The 21501-nt window shown below is 42.0% G+C and overlaps 1 protein-coding gene across 1 annotated transcript in view; it reads right to left on the bottom strand.

Moving 5' to 3' along the window:
• Positions 1 to 21501, bottom strand: part of Frmd4a (FERM domain containing 4A) — a 749198-nt gene that overhangs the window by 675838 nt on the left and 51859 nt on the right. The window contains exons 3-4 of the mRNA XM_076572733.1: positions 14757 to 14835; positions 840 to 948 (exon numbers count right to left, since the gene is read on the bottom strand). The gene's annotated coding sequence lies outside the window, so the exon portion shown is untranslated. The remainder of the gene's footprint in view (positions 1 to 839; positions 949 to 14756; positions 14836 to 21501) is intronic.

The following is a 21501-nucleotide window of genomic DNA, read 5'->3' as shown; positions in this document are numbered from 1 at the left end:
CATTGTTCAGACCCAAACAAACAAAACAAAACAAAAACACCTTGGACCAAGCTTGTCTTTGTTGCTTCAAAGTCTATGTCTCATATCCAGCCACTGCTCCAAGAGTGGCTTCAGAATGTACTCCAGATCTAACCACTTTGCACCATATCATCTCCTATCACAGACCCACTAGTTTTACGTGGGTGTGCCCACGTAAACAACCTCTGCCTGAGTCTCAAGCTCTGCTTCCACATTCTGCATGCTGGTCCTAAAATGGCCTGACCTTACAGAAGTTCATTGTCTTAGTCTGGTCAGGCTCCCTTAACAAAGTACAGCTTTCTAAGCAGTTAGAACAACAGAATTTTTTTTTCTCATGTTCTAGAAGTCCAAGATCAAGGGAGGGAAGAGACTGACTCCTTCCTTTGGCTGCACAGAGCCTTTCTTCTGCACATGCGTGTGCCTGTGTTCTAACTTCTTCTTGAAGACATAGGTTCATTGAAGCAGAGTCTATTCATAGGACCTCATTTTATGCTAGTTACATCTTTAAAGGTCCAGTCTTCATAAAAAGACATATTTCAAAGTACTGGGGGAGATACTTAGTGTGTGAATTTGGAAGTATAATGGTTAATCTTCATCGTCAACTTGACTTAATTTAGAATCACCATGAACGCATGTCACTGGGTGCGTCTATGAGAATGTTTCCAGACAGGTTTTCCTAAAGAGGGGAAACTCACCTTGAGTGTGGATGACACCATTGATGGGGTAAATCCCCATTTGGGGATTGAAGGAAAAAAGAGGGTTGGCTGAGTACCAAACACTCATCTCTCTCTGCTTCCTGCAGATGCCATGTGGCCACCTACCTCACACTCCTGCCATCATTCCTTCCCCAACAAAGATGGGTTGCAGCCCCTCAAACTGAGCCCAAATCAACTGTTCCTTCCTCAAGTTGCTCCTCTTCAGGTATTTGATCTAAACAACAAAAGTAATATGTGGGGTAATATTTAAACCCATAGCAAGCAGACTACACACTCCTCTTGGAAACTTCTAGAGGCCTCCCATAACACTCAAAGTAAAAGCTCAAGTTCATATATTGATATTCCAGCCCTACCTGACCCTTGATGACTTTGAATTTATATCACTTGATTCTTTGCTCGTCCCATTACACTGGTCTCTCTTTTTAATCTTTAAAATAGGCCAGTACAGCCCACTTCCTACCTGGTGGTAGGAGTATCCTGCTCCTCCTACTTGGGTATCTCCCCAATTCACAACTATCATATGGACTCAGTTTCACTTTCTTTAGGTCTCTGTGTAGATATCACCTTATCAAAGTAGCAAACTTTCCAACCAAGAGCATCACAGCCAGTCAACCCATAAGCCTTTATCACTTTCCTGGTTTATAGTTTCATAAATGACAGAATGTCATCTAATGTTATATTCAAATATTCGTTTATCTCTTTTCCTCACTCAAATGCAAGTTTCTTAAGGGACAAAATCCTATTTTTAGCAACTCTATTTGAAGTACTTAAATCCTGTTTAATCAGAATAGGTCGCTTGTAATATACATTGTGAAATTGAATAGATTGACTCATTGATTTACACTTGGCTTTGAGAGAAATACCCCTCAAAATAGCCTATTACTGCCCATGAGTAAAAGAGTTTATAGACTCAACTGTTATAAAACCACATATTGAGAAAGCCTGTCTAGAAAAAAAAATCAAAAAAGTATATAAAAAAAACATATATTAATTAGCACATCTTAAAAATAAATGTAAAGAAAGGGGGAAGCAAACTTTAATTTTTCAAGATGATGAAAGGGTACTTTTCTAGCCTGTTAGTTTCTCAAAGCATCCAAGTTCTATAGCAGCATACACTACTTTAATATGAAATTTGTAATCCCCAGAGAAGACATTTAAAAAAAATAATTCAGCCTGGAGAATGGTCTCATTGTCACTCTCTGCAGAACTAAATCTGCTGTAAAATACATCACTGCACTGAGGGTATCTTTGGGTTTCCTTTTTTAAGACTATAAATATATACACTCAAGTAGCATCAGCCCACTCCTATTTATTCTGCCTGGATAATTCCTGTTTACACCACTGATTCTGAAGTTCAGTCTCTCTAAAGAGAACTCTGTGAGCCAAAAGGCAGGAGTCTAAGAGATCTTACCAGGCTGTGTCCATTCCTGTAAATGGCATCCATTGACAGCAAGGGCTGACTGCCCAAAGTGGAAAGGGAAGCCTTCATTTCGCCTCTGATTATCATGATTAAGGAAAAGCCCTGACATTTCACTTGAGTCCCTTGCTGTCTCCTGCCAGCCACAGCCAGCTCATGGGGAAGACATTCTGCAGCAGTGATTTCAACTCAAGGTTTGACAAATGCCGTTTTCCTAGTCACACACAGCCCTGCAGCTAGACAAATCCATGCATAGGATTCCCAGTACATGGGTCCCCAAGTCCCTGCCTGGGATGTCTCCACTACATTGAAGTCTCCCTTTCACTCATCTGTCTAAATAACTCCCAAACACATTTATGATCCTACTCATCACCAATTCCAAAGTTCTCTTTTCATTCTTCCCAATAGATAGCTTTCCTTTCTCTGGGTTCTTATAGCATTTCACTATCTTAGTCAGGTTAGGCTAGGCTAGGGTATAGTAACAATAAATCCCCAAGACATTTGCAATCATGTAAGCCAACGATTGTATCTGCTTCGCGCAAAGCCTTCTCAGGTAATGGTTTCTCAGGGACATTCATTCTTCAGGTAGACTCAAGGACCAACGTTGACAATGGGCCGTATCAGCCAAACCATCTGGAATGTGGTGCATTTTTATTCTGAACTAAGGGAGAGGAAAGAAAACACTGGTCCTTATGGAATGCTGCTACTTCCATCCATAACCTATTGGCTAAAAATAAATAGTCATTGGGTCCTGAAAGGAAGAATCTGTGCCAAAAGAAAAAATTCAAGGTATAGGTGAGAATTATGTGTATGTGCATGAGCCCATGCATCCATGTGTGAGCATACTCACATGTGAGTCTATGCATGTAGAAGCCAGAGGTCAATTTCAACTGCCTTCCTTAGTCACTCTCCACCTTAGTTTTTTTAGACAGAGTTTCTCACTGAACCTTGAACTTGCTAATTCCACTAGAATGGATGGCCAAGAACCTCCAGAGATTCCCCTGTCTTCACCTCCCCAGTACTGGGGTTACCAGTACCCACTACCATACCTGGCTTTTTGTGTGGATTCTGGGAGACTGAACTAAGGTCCCCGTGCTTATATAACAAGCACTTTACGTACTGAGCCCTCTTCCCATGAATGAGAATTCTTTCATTCAACAAATGTCAAATATGTGCCAGAAAGTGAGCAAGACAATACTTAGAGAGTGAATTAAAACTACAAGTAGAGGTCTGTTTGCTCAGAGTCCTTTGGTCATTTTCAGAGAATGTCATGCCATGGGGTGATGAATTCATTCATTAAGCTGGCTTTGTAATTCCTTGTGAGTGTCAATTTTTGTTCAAATGCCTATATGTTCCTGATACATGTTCTTAGAACAAAACAAGAAGCTAGGAAATGCTTCTCTGATAACAACTCCTATTCATTTCTTAGGAGATGAGGCTGCTCCTCTGAATGTTCCAGAAGGTTTTATTAGCTGGCCTGACCTTCCAGGGGCAGACTGAGATTGGTCTAAGATGCAGAAGTTGGAGTTCCCATTGTGAGAGTATGAGTATCCTAGTCCACATTACTCAATGCAAAGTGAGCAGGGTGAGGTTCGGACAGTCTTCAATCTTTTCAATGGTCTCATAAAACTGTTCTTGGATAAACTTGCTTCTGTTCTATTTCTTTGTAGAGCATCAATAGAGAAAAACGTGCGTGCATTCCAACAGCTCTCCTGTGCCCACAGTGCAGAAGGTGGTATTGAAACAGACCTCACATTTCCTGTCTGTGGACTCCATAGCCCTGCACTGGCACAGCCGTGCATTCTCCTTCAGACCACAGAGCTCCCACTGCAGTTAGTGGAGACAATTATGTCCACAAGCCCAAGGGAAAATAAACCCTTCATTTGTAAATTAGCCAATTCCAGTAGATCTTCTTTGTCAAGCAGAGAAAAAATAACATAAAAACATGTCAATCATGAGTTTCTCCTGATGGTTGTCAGATACAAGTGTTCATCTGGGAAACATCACAGACCTTCTCGGAAGAAAAGACAGCATGGTCTACAGGCAACTAGCTCCCTGCCATATCCTCCATGCACACCTCTGCTATTCCCCCCCCCCCCCGCCCGCAAGCCTTTTCCTTGTGAACCAAGCCCCATTTCCCATAGGTCATTTCCTGTGGAGACATTGGCTTTCAGTGGGGGTCACTGTTAATTACAACTGATGAATGTAGGCCTCTCTCTTTTAAGACTGTAAAATGGGCTGGAGATGTGGCGCAGAGATTACGTACTGTGTACTGCTCCTGCAGAGGACCTGAGTTTGGCTCCTTGCACCTATCTCAGGCAGCTCATAACTGCCTGTAACACCCATTCCAGATGTGATACCTGCAGCCTACAGTGACACCAGTGTTCACATGCACATGCCCACACACAGATACACACAGTCACACACATACATAGTCGCACGCGTGCATGTGTACACACACACACACAATTTAAAAATAAAAATACACATTGTTTGGAGACAATATTTTACTACAGAACTCACAAATAGACCAAGCTGGCCTTGAATTCAGGGAGATCCTCCTGCCTCTGCCTCTTCAGTGCTAGAATTAAATGTGTGCACACTATACCCAAATTAAATCTTGTAAACCTGTTCTGAAATGTTATGTTAGTACTTCTCCCCTTTCTAAAAACTAGCGCATGTCTCTATAATTTCTCAAGTTCTGTAGCTTGCCTCTTCACTTGTTTAACTGTTCCTTTGTTGCACAAGAGTTTCCATTGTTAGCATTATTCTTGGAGGGACCAGAGACCCATTCAGAAGGTATGGAAGTTTCTGCAGCCATTTAAAAAAATAGGTTATTCCATTTGCAGGAGAATGGACATAACTAGAGATCCTTGTGTTAGTGAATTAAGCTATTTGCAGAAAGACAAATGTCATGTTGCCTCTCATTTGTAGTTCCTACATTTTATATTGCTACAGAAAAATCACAGAAGTATATATTCATGAAAGCAGAAGAGAAACTGTCTAGGGGAGGTGGGGGCTGTCAGGGGAACACATTAAACATATATACTTACAAGAACATTTTTAAAAGGAAGTAAAAATTAAATATCAAAACAACAAAAATACCGGTGTTTCTGTTCAATCCTAACTCAGGAAAGTACCAAGGTCATTACTATGATGGGCCTAGCACACTGTAGAGTACTGGGCCAGGAGAGCTGTATGATTTACAATTGCCTTTGGAGTCCTTTCTTTTCTGGGAAGGTGTACTTGGCAGCCATGAAGTCACCATTTAGACATAGGGACTGCCCAGAGATTTCCAATACAAGGTCAAGGTTCCTCTGCCCACTTGTACTTAGAGTAAAGTGAACACATTCAAGATGAGAAATGGTGGGATGTGTTTCAGGACATAGCCCATGATGCTGTGTCATTTACATCTTCCCATGAATCATTTTGGCCCATCCTGCACCACACTGACATGAAACACTTTGCCTTTACCTGAGATTTGCTGTGTTGATCAATAACAGTATTGTGGCATCACAGTCATGAGGTCCTGACACTCAGAGTTCCCAGGAGGATAACTGAGAACCAGTAACACTCTGTCATTCTCATAGCCCTTTCCATGCTCAAAGTCAAGCCCACTTGACAGTATTTTTACATCTTTTACATTTCATACCAATATTAAAGCAATAAAACATAGTATAAATGGACAAATACTCTATTCCTAATATATCCCATAAGATACACAGAACAAAACTTAAGGATACAAAGATTAAATGTTAATAAGAACAGTAAGAAGCCAGGTATGATAGTACACACGTATAATCCCAGCATGCAGAAGGCTAAGAGATCATGGGTTTGAGCTTGAGCTATATAGTAAAACCCTACCTCCAAAAAAAAGACTACAATATTATGTAAAACAATGAGACATTATTTCTGTTGTGTTCATTAATAAGTCTCTAATGCTTGAATAAAGCTTATGATAAAATCCTCAAATTAAAACTTGGCAATTAGTGGCAAATAAATTAGACTTTTCTAGCTTAAAATTTAATTGCTTTTTGATAAGAAGTATAATTCTCCAATGATGCTAGCAGTCAGAGCAGTCATTAGCACTGTAGAAATGGGGGCTGGATTGAGAATAGTTGCCTTCATAAAATGTTGGCATTTTGATATGAACAGTGATTACACAGAGACATACACATATATCTGTGCATGTATATTTAAAAATTAAAATTTCAACCACAATAAGGATTCGTTAACTTCTTTTCTGAACTTTTTGTTTCTATAATGTCTTTTTTTTTTTTAAATCAAAAGATAGCTGAGTATAGAATGACGATCCAGTATATCTGAAAAATGTTTTGTTCTTCCCTTAGAAAGTCCCTTTGGCTTTTTAAAGATCCTTATTCCTGAGCTATTCATCTGCTATGCAATTATCATTTACATATGGTTCCTATTTCCTCCTTGCCCTAATGATTGATAATTCTCAGGTAACCTTTTTTATGAAAAAAAACTTGAAACAACAAAATAAAAATTGGAAAGAATATAATATGAACACATGAATTTCAAACACATGTAGACAGGCTATAATATGACTTTAAAAAAAAACAATAGAGATTCTCATTATCCAAGGTTCTCAGAATCCTGGAAACCTAATTAAGGAAGCCTCAGAACTAATGAGGAATCTGTCTCTTCAGCTTGCAGTGTGGATGGGCCCATCACTGAACAACTATATGCAGTGTGGATAGGCCCATCACTGAACAACTATCTTTTCTACTATGGAGCCCATGGCCACAAGCCAACGTAACCCTTCATGAGATGGCTTTGAATGGGTCAGACAAACCATAATTGTGTTAGCTCTCTGCAACGGAAATGTAGGCTTGCAGCCGCCATCCCTCTTCTGTGTGAGGGATGAGCTGTAGATGGATCATCAACAGTGCTGAACTCCTCCGTTTGATTAAGATGAATCCCAGCTAGAAAGAGAATTTTCAACTTTTCGCCAACATAAAATGGCTTCTCTTTCATCTGCCAATTCAGCAACCCAAACAGTGGTTGTTTTCGATGATGGGATTTCAGCAAATATTAGTTAGAAGCCAGGAGCATGATTTTTTGTTACATTGCCTCAAATTGAGTACGTTTTACTAGTTCTCAATGTGGATTAATTAATGGCCTTGAAATTATTTAAATTAATTAGTCTCTCCAGTGCCCCAGAGTTAATGAACCAGCACTAGCTCAGCGGCTCACTTCCATTACAACTGCCTGGAGTATCCCTAACATTTCTGTGAGTTTATAATCAGGCTACCCTCGAAGTTAAATATTCACACTTTTGAGAAAACTGGTTGAACACCAGAAGAAGTCAAAGTCTAAACCTCAGCTTTGAACTTGCTCCACAATCAGGAAGGGTCAGGAAGGAAGGAGCACACCACGCTGAGACTGGCCGCACTTTAGCACTAATTGGCTGCCTGGATTAGTTTAGTTGCTTTAGCGGAATAATAAGATCAAGATATTGTCTCATCCTCAGGCTGGAATTTCCTGCAATTGATTATCTGTCACCATAAACCTAATGAACCTGGGTCGCTGCACGAGGGGCGGGGGGGCGGGGGGGTCTATCATTTCTTCCTCAGCGGCACTTTCTTCTATCTACCCACAGCTCGGAAGGGCCAGCCTACCCACCTCAGCTACTAAGACTGGGAAAGGACGAGCTATGCTCAGATCAAAGAGCTCATGGTACAGGACTTTGGAACTGAGAAAGTCCCATGGTTCCATTAGGGTCCTGGAGAAGTCCCACAAAAGACCATCATCCACGTATGCAATCAATAAGAGCATTTATTATTCCAGCATTCTGGGGCCTGACATTCCACCCAACGGCAAGCTGGTGAAGACCCTGAGAGGGACGTGTGGCCTCCTTTTAAGCATAGCCAAGGCGAGTTCCTAGGGCAGTTAGGTCACTTTAGATATGATTGGCTTAAGCAAGTGACAATCATATTAGTACATTCTAATTGGCCAGGGTTAGTCAGGGCCTAGTCAGGGCTACAGTTTTCCCTTTGGGTGCAGGCCTGGACAAGCCCCAGGCTTTGTGCGTATTTGGTTATCATCTTGAGCTTGTTGACTGTGGCTCAGGCCTGGAACATACCAGGCCTCCTTGTCCTTGCTGTTGGGGGTGCTGGAGATTGCTTGTCCTTTGTTCATGGCTCTTCCTCAGAAACTGCTCAGCTCCAAAAGCAGGGACGGAGGCGTAGTTTTTATCTGAGTTATTAGGGCATGCTGTCATGAGACCTGCCTGGCCCTCTCAGGTACTAAAGTTGAACCATCTTGGTTAAGGTTAACCTGCTTGACAGGGAAAAGCCAAACAATGGGCAAGGTTATAAAGATAAACAATCAGGCTAGTGAGAAAATAGGCTGAGTGAGAAATATGGAAGGCTGGAGAAAGTCTTTAGCCTAGCCTAGAAAGAACAGGATAGAAGCAATCGGTGTTTTATGCTTTTCCTCTGACACACTATTGTACATCTGCTTATTTGAGCTTAAAAGATCACCTGAGTCTTAACCAATCCCCCATTAGCAAAGCAAAGAATAAATGTTTACACCCTCCCTCCGTCTCTCCCATCTCTTTTCTATCCTCTCTAACTATATATACATATATATATGGCTCATACACGCACACACACTCACACTCACACACACACACTCACAGCACTTCTGCATATGGCAGCTGTAGAACTGAAGAAACCAGAAAACTTCAACTCAGTTTCTGTTAAAAAGAAAGGTTAAGATAAGAACCTACAGTAGAGAAACACCCAGGTCAGGCTGCTTGAGAAAGTAGCTCCCGAGTGTTGCAGAGAATTGGGATGAGATTTTTGGTAGTTGGGATACCAAATAAGACACTGGGAAAGATTTGAGTTTTGTTGTTGCTTGTTTTGTTTTTTTTAAAAAAGTTATGAAGTTAGTTCTACAAATAGTTTCCTTCCCAGAGCTTTCTTAGAAAACAGATTTGCATTTTTCTTTTTTTATTAAGAAACTTATTCATTTTACCTACCAACTACAGATTCCCCCTCTCTTCCCTCCTCCTGCCTCCTAGTTTTTCACCCCAACCCACCCCCATTCCCTCCTCCAAAAAGGTATGGCCTCCCATGGGGAGTCAGCAGAGCCTGGTACATTCAGTAGAGGCAGGTCCAAGCCCCTTCCCCTGCATTAAGGCTGTACAAGGTGTCCTACCATAGGTAGTGAGCTTCAAATAGCCAGCTCAGGCACCAGGGATAGATCCTGATCCTACTGCCAGGGGACCCCTTAAACAGATCAAGCTACACGACACAACTTTCTCCAGTCCCATGGAGGCTCCATGGCTGTTGATTTAAAGTTTGTGAGTTCCTATGAGCTTGGTTTGGTTGTCTCTGTAGTTTCTTCTTCATGATCTTGACCCCCCTCTTGCTCATATAATCCCTCTTCCCTCTCTTCAGCTGAACTCCTGGAGCTCCGCCTGGTACTTGGCTGTGGATCTCTGCATCTGCTCTCATCAGTTACTGGATAAAGACTCTATAATGACAGTTACGGTATTCACTGATCTGATACTGGGGTAAGCCAGCTCAGGCACCCTCTCCGTTATTGCTAGTAGTCTAAGCTGGGGTCATCCTTGTGGATTCCTGGGAACTTCCCTAGCACCCGTTTTCTCCCTATCCCCATGATGTCTCCCTCTATCATGGTATCTCTTTCATTGCTCTCCCATTCCATCCCTGTTCCAGCTCTACCATCCCATTCCCTTATGTTCTCATCCCCCATCCCCTGCCCTCCATTGCCCCCCCACCCCTAGTTTACTCATGGAGATCTCATCTATTTCCCCTTCCCAGGGTGATTCACACATTTTTCTTAATGAGATTCTGTGTGGAGGCTGGACAGAGAGGGACCTCGTTTTTCCTGGTTTATGACAAACTCCACCTTTCTTTCATAAAGCCATGTTTCTCAGCAACGCTATAATAACATTTTCAACTGGATAGCTCTTCATTATGCAGAGCCACAGCTTAGACTGAAGGATGGGTAGCATCTCAGTCCTCAGGCACTAAATGACAGAGTGCCATCAGTCATTGTGACAACTGAAACCACACTCCTCACATTTCCAAATGCCCCATGACTGGAGGACATACTGCCTGTGGTTAAACAATTCTGATGTAGATTTTAATAAATTTGTTTCCATTAACCAAAATGGATTAATTCCTGACGGAGACAGTAGCTCATAAATAAGAATATCAAGTCATCTGGATTTTTCCTGAAGGCACTCAAGTCGATGATATGTGTTATGGCAGAAAGAGAGCATAACACTGTTTCCTGCTGTATGACAGTTGAAAATGAAACACAGAATGCCATCTTCTCAGGAGAAGTCCCTGGGACTGCAAGTGGGTGATGATAACTGAAATCAATAGACAAAAAGGAGACCCAACCTTTCATGAAGGGTGCTTGACAGACAGGAAGAAGCAGCACAGTGCTCATCCTAAAAATGTGGACAAAGAAGGTCAGTTAAAGAGCAGAGCCTCAAAAACAAGAGATGCGGAAGGCTAGGGAGAGAGTAGGAAGTCGATATTTGGAGCACATGCTGTGCCGGACACTAGTTAGAAGACAACAGAGTTCACAGACACATGAAGCAGATCTGGGTCCCGAACCCAGGCCCTTCTGCACAGCATTCAATCTACCACTGAGCTACAACCCTAGCTCTTGTCTCAAGACAGGGTCTTACTGTGTAGCTCAGGATAACCTTTAATTCACTCTGTAGCCTGGGTTCTCTCCCAGTTTTCTATCCTTCTTCCTCTCCCTGCCATGTGCTGGCCTCAGAGGCATGTACAACCATATATCACATCCCAAACATATTTTAAAGTGGTATTCGTGTGCTCATTCCTCTACCAGTTTACTATTCTAATCCCAGATGCCCCATGATCTTCACCCATCCTCCTCAGGGATGGGTAAAATTACTGGCTTCTTGATGAGGCCATGCCCTGCTCAGTCTGAGCACCCCTCTTATATTGAATCATCTCCCCGGCTTTCATGGCCGTTGTTTCATACATGCTTACTAAAGACCACAGCTTCTTTCTTATTCTTTTCATGTGTGTATGTTCCCACCTATGTTGACACACGTGTGCAATGCAGAGAGGTCTAAAGTGGACCATATTCACGTAGACAGAGTCTTTTAGTCAAAACCAGAGCTTGCCAGTATGGCTAGTCTCACCAGCCAGCTTGCTTCCTGGATCCACATCTCTGCCTTCTGGGGCTGGAATTACAGCTGGGCTTCTAGACATTTATTTTGGCTTCTGGAGATCAAAACTCTGGTCTTCATATCTGTACACAGCAAATACTTTCATCACTGAGTCGCCCAGCCCCATGTCTTACACTGTGAGTCCTGACATATGGGTCTCATAACTGACTGGGAATGGCAACTACAAACAGTTTCAGAATGTGTAACAACCATTGATCGAAACTCAAATATGTAATGAACCCCAGGCATTTCTATCAGTGCTCACCATGTTTCATTGTATGATGTCACCGCAGCCTGGGTTCTATAAACAACATTGCATTGAACATGTCATCACATCAAGCAAAGCTGCCCGCTACACCTCTGCTCAGATTTGACTGTCATATGCTGTAATTGCCGTGTTTTTTAATGTACATACCAAGCTTTTCTACCAATAAAGAAACACGGTAGTCTAATTATGCAAAAAAGACAATGTCCTATTGTTATTCCCCAGCATGTATCAAATATGGACGGTTTTATTCATAATGTTTGCTTGTTTAACTTGCTGTTTGAGTTTGCTCACTTGAGTTTCTTTTTTTAAAAAAATCAATTAATTAATGGATTTTGGCTTGGGATCAGCACAAAATTTCCCACAGTTTCTGAGCTGCCCTGAGCCATGCTCCTGCCGTTCTGTCCTACACATTTCTGTGAAGCAGCGTTATAACACTGGCAAATACAAAATCAAAATATTGATTGACTCTGAATGATATTGAAGATGTCCTGTGTCCTGCAGAATCAAGTATTCAGCCAAGATTTAATGATTTTATGTGAAAGTAAACAAGGACTCCCATTGTTAGTAAGCGAACAGTAAGGAAGTCCGCCTTCCCTTCCAATACATGGTAAAATCGTATGTACAGTCAAGAATTGTTTTCCAATAAACTCCTTTGCAAGTGATTTTCAGGAAATCTCTGATTTGTATACCTATTTTACATACTCATTATATGCCACAGGGTGTATGATGAGTCTCTGGCTGAGTACAAGGCTTAAGAAGCCCTGTTCGAGGCCACGTGGAACACACGGACTAGACAGACCCAATCCAGTTACAAAAATAAGGCAATGCCCTCACAGTGGAGCTTATAGAGAAGTGGGTGACAGTTCCAGGAAAGGAGCATTAAGACAAAACAAAAGTGGTCTGGGTGTGGCTCAGCCATTATATTGTTTAACCTGAAAGCTTGAAGACCCGAATATGATTTAGAAAACCAATGTAGAAATGCTGGGCATAGTAACACACATTTGTAATCCCAGCACTGGGGAAACAGGAGGATCCTTGGAGCTCAGTGGTTACCCAGTGAGACTAATTAGTGATCCCCAGATCAATGAGTGACTATCTCAAAGAAGGTGATGGCATTCCTGAGGGTAACACTCAAGGTTGGCCTCAGGTCACCACATGTATACATGTGTACTCCTACACACATGAACACATGCACATACATAAGCACATGCTTTAAATAAATACTTACATTTAAATATATATCGTATAGTCTATAATAATAAACATACATATATAGCTGGAGAGAGGGCCCAGTGAGTAAGAGTATAGGTTCCCAAGAATACCTATAAAGTCAGGTGTCAGAAAGCATCTATAGCTGGGCAGTGGCACACGCCTTTAATCCCAGCCCTTGGAGGCAGAGGCAGGCAGATATCTGTGAGTTTGAGACCAGCCTGATCTACATAGTGAGTTCCAAGACAGCCAGAGCTACATAATGAGACCCTGTCTCAAAAACAAAACAAAAAGTATCTATTATCCCAATACTCCTATGGCAAGATGGGACGTGGAGACAGGAGAATCCCCTGAAGTCAACAGGCCAGAAGCCTGGAATAAGCAGGAATAAACAAGACTCAATCTCAAACATGTTGGAAGGTGAGGCCCCACTCCCAGGTTGTCCTCTGACCTACACACACAAAGTATGCCACAAATACACCCACACTCATACACATGTGCACACACCCAAATTAATTCATTTGTTAAGACAAGATAATTATTTAGCCCAGAGTTGAATCAAGCCTCTCTCTATATAAGGAATACTGGATAAGCCTCTCTGCCCTTTGTTTTTTTTTTCCCTTTTGTCTTATTTGTGTTAAAATGTACACAACATAACATTTACCATCATAACTATTTTCCAGCATACAGTTCATGTGCTGGCTAGTTTTATGTCAACTTGATGTAAGCTAAAGTTATCTAGGAGGAGGGAACCTCAATAGAGAAAACTTCTCCAAAAGACAGGGTTGTAGGCAAGCCTGGAGAGCATTTTCTTAATTAGTGATTAATGGGGCAGGGCCCAGCCCACGGTGGGTGGTGCCACCCCTGGACTGGTGGTCCTGGGTTCTATAAAGAAAGCAGGCTGAACAAGCCATAAGAAACAAGCCAAGAAGCAGCAGCACCCTTCCATGGCCTCTGCGTCAGCTCCTGGCTCCAGGATTCTGCCCTCTTTGAATTCCTTTCTGACTTCCTGACTTGCTTTTGGTCATGGTACTTCATCATAACAATAGTAACTTTAACTAGGACAGTTCAGTAGCATGAAACATAATTGTGTTCACATACAACCATCAACCCCATCCATTTCCAGAGCATTTTTATCTCCCCAAACTCTGTACTCATTAAATAAGAACTGCTCACTCTCTCCTCCCCCAGACTCTGGCAACCACCATTCTGTCTGTGTTAGTCTGACTGTTCTAGAACCTGCCTCCACAGGGAATCACATAGTTACTCTCTTGTGTGTGATTTACTGGACTCAACTTTGTCTGCAAAGTTCACACATGTCTTACCATAGCAGTTTCATTTCTTTTAAAGGCAGATCATGTTCAAGTGCATACACACACCACATCTCTTTATCCCTTCCTCTGGCTGTGGGCACCTTGCTCTAGTTCCATCTTTTGGCCTCTGTGAATGATGCTGCCATGCACAGAGCCTTAAGAATATCTCTTTGAGTGGCTGGAGAGATGGCTCAGTGGTTAAGAACTACTCTTGCTGCTCTTCCAGAGGACCCACGTTTAGTTCCCAGCACCAGTGTCAGGTGGTTTACAACCATTTCTAACTCCAGATCCTGGGGATTTGATGCCCTCTTCTGGCCTGCTCATTCATCTACATTCACTTGAACATAACCCATGTGCAGATACACATATATCTACACATAATTTAAAATATATCCTTGATTTCTTTGCATGTATACTCCCTAACCCTTGGTTTTAAGGCAGATAGTGTAAGTTCCCTTTATATATTTATGGTGAACCCCACTGGCAGGTAGCAATCAGTCAGACTACACTCAGACTCAAGTCTATTAGTTTAGTTTTATTAACAAAGTCATACCTTCAGTGATGCAAGATAGTAAAGGCCCAAAGCAGAATAAAAGCAGCTTCTTACCATGTAGTGATCCATGGCTCAAGGATTCCTGCATGCCCTGATGCTGCAATGGCCAGAACTTGTCACGCGGCACACTCTACTGCAAGGCAGTTTAAGAAACACAAAAGAGCCAATGAAACAGTTAGTGGTCCCCAAGCAGCTGGACATGGTTTATCACAAATGTCACTGGGGAGACACATTCAAGGAGATGATAAGCAAGGAGAGACTTTTCGTGTGTATTCATTCAGCGGACAGCTTCCAGGGACCCCAGACTAAAACAAGAACATCTGTGTGATGGATCTACCCTCCTGTCCCACCACCTGTGTGGCCTAAGCATACCAAAGTGCATTACATGAGGTGTGACTCAAGTCACCTAAAGAAACAAATAATCAATTCCAGCCACGCAGTAGGACTTGCTGAGGATCTTAAGTCCACTAAAGCCCAAACAGGCTGCTTGGCAGTGTGTGCCAAGGGGATGGGGATGGCAAAAACCACCTTGTACTCCAGTAGTGATGGATCCCTGCCCTAAGTCCCTGAGCCACTGTTGCCCTCCTCCCTGCTCAGACCCAACCTTCAGTGACCTAGTTTTCAGGATGAACCGCATTTGGGCGAACACTACAGCAGAAAGTGTCCACTGTAAATCTTAAGATTTACCCTAAGATTTAAAAGGAATGTAAGGTGAAAGGAAAGATGAGCTCCTGCCATTTCTATGACCCTATTCTGAACTGTAAAATGTCCTAATAATATATATAAGGCTAATAATATAGCTGAATTCAGAAGACTATGAATAAATGAAAATATTCTAGAAAAAAAAATATGGGTCCCCCTTTTGGGGTGTGTGTAGGTAAACCAAGAAGCCAGAGGTCAACTTCTAGCATTGTTACTCAGGATCCATCCATGGATTTTGATGTTTTTATTGTTGATGCTGTCCATACATGTATTCAAAGGATTTTGCTTATATCCATCCACCACTATCTCCCTCTGCCTCCCCCGGTGCCATACCATTTTTTGAGTCAGGGTCTCTCACTGGGGCCTGGAGCTTATAGAGTAGGCTAGGCTGACTGCCCAGTGACTTCCAGGGATTGTGTGGCCTGTGCCTCCCCAGAAATAGGATTTTATTATGTGATCATTGGCATGTTTGGCTCTTTGAGTGTGGATGCTGGACACTAAGCTCAGGTCTTCATGCTTACACTAAGCTGTGTACCCACCTCACCTCATTCTCATTTTGATTCTATTGAAAAGTAGAACTTATTTCCAAAGCCTCAGTCACCCCATTATTGTACATGTCTACAAATGATTATCAGTAAATCAATTATATCTTGTTGTCAGTTAAAATATGTTGCAAAACTATTGCGTTCTAGATCTGAAGACTACTCTTGACCTACTTTTGGCAATCTTCAGCAGGAGATGTTTGTTTTGTTTGATAGTTTCCTTCTGTAGCTGGGTGGAGAGCAAAAGATGGTTAAGCATTGGTGAATCACAGCCATCATCCTTCGACAGGAAACACAGCTCTAGAAATGTCCACCATCCATTCCTCAGCATGGTCACCCAAAGAACTTTTATAGAGTGCCTCTATGTAGCTGGCACTGTTCTTGGCTGGTGAAATACATCAGAATCAAAACAGATAGATATTATGGTTCTTAGGGAGATTCCTCGCTGCAGGAAAATCCAAAAGAGGCTTTTAGATGGTCTTTGTTTATTCCACCTATTTCTGTATGAGCGTGTAAACGGCAGAAAAGCATTCTCTTTTTTCTTTCTTTCCTTTTTTTTCTATAAATCAGAAATTGTCACTGAAAATCTTCATCTTTGCTTCCACTCATGTATTGAAAGCATTCCACTCACATCATAAATCAATACTGAAAGATTGTCTTATGGCAAGATATGATGCTAAGAAGCATGAAGGGACACAGATAAGCCTAACACATGAATAAACACATTCTTTTGTGATTTCTACCCACACCAGGTTTCAAAGGAAAATGGTATGATCTTGGTGTCACAATGTTTGGATAACATCACATTCTCTAAGCATTTCCACCGAATAAGCTACAGATTGGGGCTCTCTACCTTTGGCTAAAGAGAAACTTCTTGAGGTTCAGACATATGCTACATCTTTAAGCCAAAATGGAAACAAAGATCCAATGGCAGTACTGTGGGCCAAAGCATCTTTTAATTCTGGTCCAGAGAATCAGTGTCTTACAAAAGATAACGACCCATAGAATGTCACCAAAGTTCCTGAGACAAGAATGAAACCAAAATTCCAGACACAGTGAATGGCATCTGATCATCATACATGGTTTTTTTGGGTCTCTGGGAAGGATTAGGTGGTGACCTTGTGGGAGGAGGTGGGTCACTGGAGGTGGGCTTGGAGGTTTGAAAACCCCACACCTAGCCCAGTATCTCTTTCTCTATCTGCTGCCTGTGGATAAGGGTGCAAGTTCTCAGCACCATTCCTGTCTACCATCTTGCTTCCCACCATGATGGAAATGGACTAACCCTCTGAAACTGTAATCAAGCTCCCAATTGAATGCTTTCTTTTATAAGAGTTGCCTTGGCCCTGGTGTCTCTTCACAGCAATATAACAGTAACTAAAATAGTATCAACCCCTCTCACTCCCTCCAACCTTCTCTATCCCTCTCTCCTTGCCTCTTTCCCTCCCTTCCTCCCATCTCTCAAGCTGAATATATCCTAGACTTCAGACACTCCCTAAGAAATCATGCCTAGCAACTTCATGGGTCACACACATTCATTTCCAAGCAAGAATCAAGCTTCCCTAGAGACATGATTTTCATCAACTAGGAACAAACAGCAAAATTCCACCATATGTATTCTCAGAGTGTGATACAGCCTTGTCTAGGACCCCAACCAGTTCCAACTTTCTGCTTGTCTAAGAAATGGATGGGTTGAGTGATGACCAGCTCTATCATTTGAGGAAATTAATATAAAGTGAAACTTTTGGTCCCCAGGTTGGTAAGGATGAAAAACTTTAAGATAGTGACAGGGAACCTGGAATGAGCCTTGGGACTGTGGCACAGCAAACCAGTCCTGCTCAGGCATGCCCTCAAAATACCCGGACATTTTCTCCCTTGATGCTTCTCATGATAAGCAAGATGGTGAGCAGATCACAGACAGAAAGTGCAGATTTCAGTTGGGTGTGGCATAAAATTAGGACGTAAGGATTTGGGCTTCATGTGAGCTACTGATGAAAAGTCAAGGGAGCAGATGAGGCACCAACAAAGATGCCAAAATTACCACATCAGGCCTGAGAAGAGCTAATATTGCCAACTCAACCAGTTCAACTCCAATGAACAGGATGGTAAGAAGTCAGGAAGAGCTTAAGGGCTTTTTGCTGTTTCCTAAGGGACCCAGGAGAACACCATTCTCACAAAGAAAGGGATTCCCCAACAGTACTGTATTATAATAAGACCGAAGATGAATTTTAAGGAATGCCGACTATTTATGTTTAATCTTTGGACAACTCTCTGCTTTTGTAGTGATAGACCCTAGACCCAGGATACTACCTTCTCGAGGGGGCGCCCCAAGAACCCAGACTGATGCAGTTGATGCAACAGCAAGAGGTGTTTATTAATGTGGCTGTACAGTTGGACAAACTCAGCTCCAAAGAGCAAGAGTCGCATCTTATCACAGCCATATGGGTGCTTTTAAAGGAAAAACCCACAAAACCCACAAGATTACAATTCCCATACAAATTCATGGCCTGATCACAGGGTGATCACAGAGTGGGTACAGTCACATCCACATGCACATTCTTCCCAAAACCTCAAGGGGGGTATCAGGGCAGGAGTGGAGTTTACACAAAGGTCACAGTGGTCCTTCCTGGAACACTTGCAACTGTCCCAGTCACGGGTGAGCACATCTCTTAACAGAAATCTTTTTACATTGTTACATTGTGGCAGGGGTGGTTGAATAATGGCTGAGTCAGGTTGCCCTTGGAACTAGATTTTTAGTTTCTCATTTCCCGGGGCTTGGGGGGATGTAAGCCTGAAGGGTTAGGGTCTTTCAGTAGTTTTTCATTTCACCATGTATTATTCAAATGCTGCCTAATGAAGATTTCCACATCTTCCAGAGGTCGAGATATATAACTTTTGTGCACTAAAGTTACTGTACACCTGGTCCTTTTGAAGCTGCCAGAACCACGCATCTGAATGCGGGTCTGGAAACAGCATCCTGTGTATGACCCACTGGTCCTCATTTGTGAGAATGATCTCTTTTCTATTGATAAAACTTTGAGCAGTAACACGGTACTATAGGGATTAGAGAGTTGTCTCAGGGGTGAGAGGGCTTGTTGCCAAGTCTGATAATCTGCATTTAACCCCTGCAGGTTGTCCACCAACCTCCATGCACATGCTGAGGTATATGCCCTCCCACACATACACGCTACAAAATTATTAGGGAAAAGAAAGGTAGAGAATTAAAAATTAGAAGTCCTCAACAATTTCAATCCCTTTGTGAGGGGTCCATTATCTTTTCTGCTTCTCCCCACAGATTGTCCTACTATCCTGTGGAGAGCATCTGGGCAGCACACTCATCTTCACTTTCTCACTAGTCTTTTATTTATTTGTTGGTGGGATCTATAAAGATGTTTTTAAAGAAGACATACATGATAGAATCTATTTCCCATACTTTACACACGGCTCTCATTTCAAAAAAACAAGAGTAGAGTCTGTTTTTCTGAGTAGTTGACATGAAGTCTATTACTTAGTGCTCATTTGTGCTCTGTGTTTCATATTGTTTATTTGGGACAATGCATGAATCTATTTTTTATGCCTACATCAAAAAGTTAACAAATGTTTCTTCAAATATTTGTAAGCCATCAGTGTTGATTCAATCAACAAAGTAGACAACTTCAACATGCCAAAGGCTTCTCTTTTGAAAAAAAAAAAGTCAATTTCATTCCGTTTAACAAGCACTCATTAAGCATCTACTGGATACCTGTGGAGAACTAGGGCTTGAATGTATCAACAAAAACTGAACTCATCCTTGACCTTGGGCAGCCCAGCTATATGTGAGCTCTTGTAGGCAGTCAAACCCCAAACACCACTGGCCAAAATGAAGGATCAGAAAGAGAGAAGTCTGTCCTGGCAGCATGGACCAGATGACTTAATATGGCTTTCATTTCAAATCTCTGTGATTTCATAAACAGCAGGGCAGTGTGCAACAGTACAAAGACTTTATTCCCTCCCTGTGCTCCACTCGGGGACACTTCCTAGCAGTCTGGAAAGTATTTCAAACAACATAATCTACGCTTGTCAGCTTGAGTGAGCGAGAGCATCTGAGGATACATTTATCTCCCTTGCCTTTCTCCTCTGGAGAGCTTTCAATTCCTTGCAAATTTTCAAGATTTGGTAGTTGATGATGGATCTCAGAGTAACAGCAATGAATCAGACGCAGATGACTTGCAGGAACCATGGGGACTTTGTACTCAGACAGAAACTGTCATAAAGCAAGCCAACTGGGGGAACTGAGGACACAGATGAATTCCTACAGAGAAAAATAAATAAATAAATGGCAAGCCAAAGTTCTGACTGAAGCTAATTCTCATTTCTTTATATTTTAATACATCTAGGTGATATAAATGAAAGAGATGCTTTCTCCCTGGTGGATCAATGCATTTGAAACTATATTTATAAATTGGGGGTATATTATTGATATCTATAAGTATGTGTATACATGTCTGTCCTTGAGGAAGGCAAGATATAAGCTATGTTAGGAGACGGTAACACTGAGCTGTAGATGCAAGCCTGGAAAGATCTGAATGTTTACCCAAAGCTAGGTCACAGGCTGCTTCTGCTCCAAGCTCTGTTCTTTCATGTCAGGGGCCTCTGATGCATACTTTCTTTGGTCTTACTCATTTTCATACTTAGCTGAGTAGTCAGGGAGCAGAGCTCAAGGTCTAAGCTGGACTGAATAAACTTGGCTTCTTCTTCCAACTATATTCTCTCATCATCCCCAAGATTTACAGTTTCCTCACTGTCTGCATTTCACTGGGAACATAACATTGACCTCTGCCTTCCAAAGTACCAGCCTCTCCCTGCTGATCTTGGAGATGCTAGAGGGAGAAAGCACTCGGAGCCAACTTAATCAAACATTTGGGGGAGGAAACTTCATAAGACTATGGATATACCTCATGGGACAAGAACTGATCACTTAAAAAACAAACAAACAAAAAAAAACAAAAAAAACAAAAACGGGTGTTGGTGGCACAGTCCTTTAATCCCAGCCCTCAGGAGGCAGAGGCAGGCAGATCTCTGTGAGTTCGAGGCCAGCCTGGTCTACAAAGTGAGATCCAGGAAAAGTGCCAAAGCTACACAGAGAAACCCTGTCTCAAACCCCTCCCCCCAAAAAAGAATTGATCACTCATTTAGTCAGTCAGTCACTCAGCAAATATGTACCAAACACAATGATAGATGCTGTGAGAGACAGAGGCATTCCTGTGAGGAGAGAGATCATAGTGCCGTGGATATCACGGCATTGAGTAGTCTGAGAAAAGGGTAAAAAGAATTGAGAAAGCAAAACTAGAGACTGACCTAGACACAGACTGGGGGTACAGGAAAGGTGGGGGGACAGATGATGTCACTGATAAAGTCAATGAAATGACTAAGGAGGAAATTCTACCCTTTCAACACACATAGTCTCAGAAAATGGTATCAAATATTTCTCAGTTGGCTTAATGAGGTCAGCATTATCCTGATACCAAAACTACATGAAATTTTACAAGAAAATTAGAAACCCTCTGGAACCTCAAAAC

The sequence above is a fragment of the Peromyscus maniculatus genome, chromosome 5 (assembly GCF_049852395.1).
Source record: "Peromyscus maniculatus bairdii isolate BWxNUB_F1_BW_parent chromosome 5, HU_Pman_BW_mat_3.1, whole genome shotgun sequence".
Lineage (NCBI taxonomy): Eukaryota > Metazoa > Chordata > Mammalia > Rodentia > Cricetidae > Peromyscus > Peromyscus maniculatus.
The sequence above is the reverse complement of the archived record's forward strand: the minus strand, read 5'-3'. Positions and strand labels throughout refer to the sequence as shown.